At 56.4% G+C, this 4,275-nt stretch overlaps 1 long non-coding RNA gene across 1 annotated transcript; it reads right to left on the bottom strand.

Annotated features, from left to right (window-relative positions):
- Positions 1 to 323: 323 nt before the first annotated feature.
- LOC108448943 lies at positions 324 to 3,454 on the bottom strand. The gene is made up of 2 exons (XR_001865039.1): positions 2,849 to 3,454; positions 324 to 2,367 (listed from the first exon to the last, which is right to left on the bottom strand). It is a non-coding gene; the product is annotated as an uncharacterized LOC108448943 (long non-coding RNA).
- Between the last annotated feature and the right edge of the window lie 821 nt (positions 3,455 to 4,275).

Here is a 4,275-nt window from a genome sequence, read left to right as displayed (position 1 = left end):
CATCCAACCTGGCCAGGAACATTTCCAGGGATCCAGGGGCAGCCACAGGTTCTCTGGGCACCCTGTGCCTCCCCATGCTTTTATTATTTATTTACAGATTTTATCACTATTTATTAATAAAGACATGTATTACAAGATTGTTAATATGAATACTAATCCAAATTCCCATCTATTGTATTATTCCCAATAATAAATAAGGATGACTAATAATAAATGAGAGGAATCTAATCTGAGGGCCGATGAAGAGCTGGCTGAGACACTCTGCCCTCCTCACAAATTCCTGCCATGCTTCCAGCATTTCGGGAAGCTGTGGGATGCCATCAGTCAGGGAGGGAGGACAGGGGGTCATTCTGGTCACCCAGGGGGTGTCCAGGCTCCAGAGCTCACCTTCCAGCAGTGGTTTAATGTCACTGCTGGAGAGTCTGATGGGCTTGGTGAGCTTTCCTCCCTGGAATCTCACACCAGTGTCTGAGGGAAGCAAACACAGGCTAAGCTGAAATAAACAGAATGGTTTATTCGAGCAAATATTCCCAGGCTGAGCTCTCCATATCCCACCATCCTCGTGCTGAAATGTCTCAATTTTGCTCTGCCAGTCCAGCAAGCCTTTTTTGGTTTTTTTTGGCACGGAGTGTGTGCAAAGTGCCAAAAGTGCCTCGCAGCAGTGGCCTTGTGCTGCTCACACAAATGACTTGGGGTAATTCCCCCCAAGAAGAAGCTCCAGGATGGAGCTGCCTGAAGCAAAGCAAACAATGTTTGAACCACTGTGGAGGTGGTTTTTTTCCTTCTTCTGGCAGTGGTTTCTAGGCTGTTTCTTGGTGATGGTCATCCTCAGGCCACCCAAAATTGGGCCAGAAGCACCTGGCGCCGTGCAGGAGCCGCCACGCTCCAAGGAAGCAGCACCCCGCGGATTGCATTAACCAGGATGATCCTTTTAAAGATCCTTGCTCGGGAAGCAAATCCCGTTTGAAATAAAGCAGAGGGATTTAGCTTAACGAGGCAAAGCCAGGGAAGAGAGGGAGAAGGAGCTGTGCGGCTGACGCAGCACGAGGCGAGGCAGAACCTGCAGCTGAGCGGCTCCCGGCCTGGAGGAGACATCGGGAAGCTGCGTGCACGGAAAAGTGGGATACACCAAGCTGGCGAGGCTGCCTTGTTCATGGGATCACTGGGAGATCACTCAGCAGCCCTCCTTGGTGGCCTTCGGAGAGGGGGGGTCTGCCAGGGACTAGCAGAGGAGCAACAGGGCACACACACACACTGGTGGCTCATCTCTGCTTATTCCTGTCCTGACCCCGTCTCCTGCTGCTCCCAGCCCTGATCCATCCTCTCCTGCCCTTTGGAATGTTCCAGCTCCTTCTCAGCCGATGCAGCCCCCCAGCTGCTCCCTCACTGCTCTTCCTCCCGTGCAGGGGCAGCATCCCTGGGCACTGCCCGGCGGCCCCAGGTGCCACCATGGTCCCCAAACCTCTTGCTGGGGACTGTTTGGCCTCTCTGCCCGCCCGGGGAGGTGGCACAGCCCCATCCATCAGGGCCAGCGCTGCCTCGGGGCGCCGCAAGGTCAGCAGCAGCCCCTTGCGCTACGTTCTCATGACAACCGGCCCAAACGCCGCCTCCTCCCCGCTGACAGAAGCGCTCTCCGGCCAGCAGCACAGGCTGCTCCCAGGAGGATGCCCGTCCTTGCCGCTGGGAGCTTCGCTGGCCACAGGGCACGGCCCTTCCCGCCCCTTCCCCCGCACCTCGGGAGAAATCCCAGCTCCACGGCTCTGTGGGAGCGGGTAGATCCAGCTGCAGGGTCACACACACCCGCTTGCAGCCTCTCAAACGCGCAGCCCAAACCCTGGCAGCTGCTTCTGTTCCCCCACCGAGGGGAAAGGGATGGTTCCCCCTTTCAACCAGGAGGAAACCCCCCCCCAGCTCCATGTGGTGCCCAAAGTCCAGCTGCCCTGGCGCCCAGATAAGCCCAGGGACACGATGTCAGCGTGCACACCGCCATGCCAGCTGGAAAATCCCCAAAAATCAGCTGCTGCCCGGTGGGGTCGGTGAGGACAAGTCCCTTCGGGCTGAGGAAGGCGCGGGCACTGCAGCATCCACTGCTGGGCTTTCAGATCCATGGAAGCAGGAGGAGCACGCGGTGTCCCATGGAAAATGGGGCCAGAGCATGGTCAGGAGCATCTTCAGGAGCACCGGAGCGTGTGGCAGAGGGACAGGAGCCCGTCGGTGATGCTCTGTGTGAGGAAGGAGCTGCACCTTCCAGAGGCTCCCCGCAGGGCCAGGGGGCAGCTGAGCAACCCACAACTCCATCCCGGAATGCCGTGGTCCAGGGAGTTGTGAGCCTTGACAGCAGCGCAGCAGCTGCAGCGCTGGGTAAGCCTTGAGGTTCAGAGAATCATGGAATCTCCTGAGCTGGAAGGATCCACAAGGATCCAGTCTAGCCCCTGGCCCTGCACAGACCCCCCCACCACTCCCACCCTGGGCATCCCTGGCAGCGCTGTCCAAACGCTCCTGGAGCTCTGGCAGCCTTGGGGCCGTGCCCATTCCCTGGGGAGCCTGGGCAGTGCCCAGCACCCTCTGGGGGAAGAACCTTTCCCTGAGATCCAACCTAACCCTGCCCTGGCACAGCTCCAGCTGTTCCCTGGGTCCTGTCACCCTTCAGAGCCCCCAAACCCTGATCCCACACGGCAGATCCCACACCACATCCCCTCACCCAGACACTGCACACCCCACAAACCTCGGGCAGAACTCCCCGAGCCCTTCCAAGTCTCACTTTCACAAGTCGGGCCCATCATTTCCCCTCTGGCTGCCTTGTCATCATTAAAAAAACAAAACAAACCAGAAAGAAAAAGTCATTTACCACCCAGCTCCACCGCTCCCCTGCGAAATGTCACCCTGGGTTTCCTGTGTCAGCAGCCACCCAGGAGCAGAGGCAGCCTCGAGCTCTGTCTGCAGCATCCCGTTCCCCGGTGGTGCTTTAATCCCTGCAGACCTGGCTCTCTGCCGCCGCTGCCGCTCGCCCGAGGCCGCCCGTTTAAAAAAAAAAAAAAAGCCACGCTGAGCAAAAATGGGAACTTTCTCTCTGCGTGATCGCCCCCGGAACGTGGATTGGAAATCAGAGGAGGTGGTGGAACAAACCCCCTCTCCCCCCAAAAAGCGTCTTCCTCTCTCACAGACAGCAGCAGAGATGCTGAGACGTCAAGTGACCTGCAAAAGGGCTCCGATTTCATGAAGCAGCAAATTATGGATGTCCCCCATGTCCTAGCGGGCTGCTACGTGACAGAGCCGTGACACTGGATCCTCGGCAGGTCACTCCTCTGTCCCCTTGGCTCCTCTCTTCCAGCAGGAACCTCCTTCCAACCACCCAAAACGCAGCACTGATGTTGAGAAATAAGCAGAACACTGGGGTTTTGGTTTTTGTTTGGTTTTTCGTTTGGGTTTTTTTTTTCTTTTTTTTTTTTTTATCAGGCCCTTTCATTGTATAAATAATTTATTTCAGTTCACAGCATAATGTCTGCATCTTTTAAAAAAAAAAAAAAAAAAGAAAGAAAGAAAAAGAAAAGGAAAAAAGGAAAGACAGGAGGAACAGAGACCGACGGACAACGGCGAGGGCAGGACACGGGCAGCGGGATATCGCGGATGGGGACACGGCAAAGGGACCTGAGGGAATGAGACCTGCCAAAAAACCCCCAGGCCGTTCATCACTTGGGAAGATGCTCAACCTTGCAAAGAGCCCAGGCAGGAGCTGCTCTGCTGAGGCCCCTCTTCTTGCAGCCCACCGAGGGCGACGCTCGTCTTCACACGGGGGAGGCGGGGGGAAAGCGGGTGCTGGAACGTCACGGAAATACCACGGGAGCCGGGAGCTACTCGTTGGAAAAGTCTCTTTAATTATTGCAGAAAGCAGAGTGGCCGGCGAGGGCGCGGGCAGCGCGTCCCACCCGGCTCAGCAGAACCTTCCAGGGCTCGGCCATCTCTCCAAGGGGATGGGACAGACTCCCAGGAAGGACCCAGCTCCATCAAAACAGCCTTTCCATGCCAGCATTCGCTAAACCAAGGCCAGCCAGGAGGTAAAACCCACCAGGAACAGCCTGCACGTGTCATTCCTAAAAGCTGGCCCCTCTGGAGCTCAACACAGCGCCCTCCCAAAACAGGGTTCATACATGTGGCTTCTGTGGCATCAAAAATAAATAATTCTTTTCTCTCTCTCTCTCTCTCTCTCACTTGACAGCAAGTACCAAAGTGTTGGAGGTGAAGACAAAGCAGGGAAACCCGAGGAGGCGGGAAGAG

The sequence above is a fragment of the Corvus brachyrhynchos genome, unplaced genomic scaffold, assembly GCF_000691975.1.
Source record: "Corvus brachyrhynchos isolate BGI_N302 unplaced genomic scaffold, ASM69197v1 scaffold79, whole genome shotgun sequence".
In the NCBI taxonomy this organism is placed as follows: Eukaryota; Metazoa; Chordata; class Aves; order Passeriformes; family Corvidae; genus Corvus; species Corvus brachyrhynchos.
The sequence above is the reverse complement of the archived record's forward strand: the minus strand, read 5'-3'. Positions and strand labels throughout refer to the sequence as shown.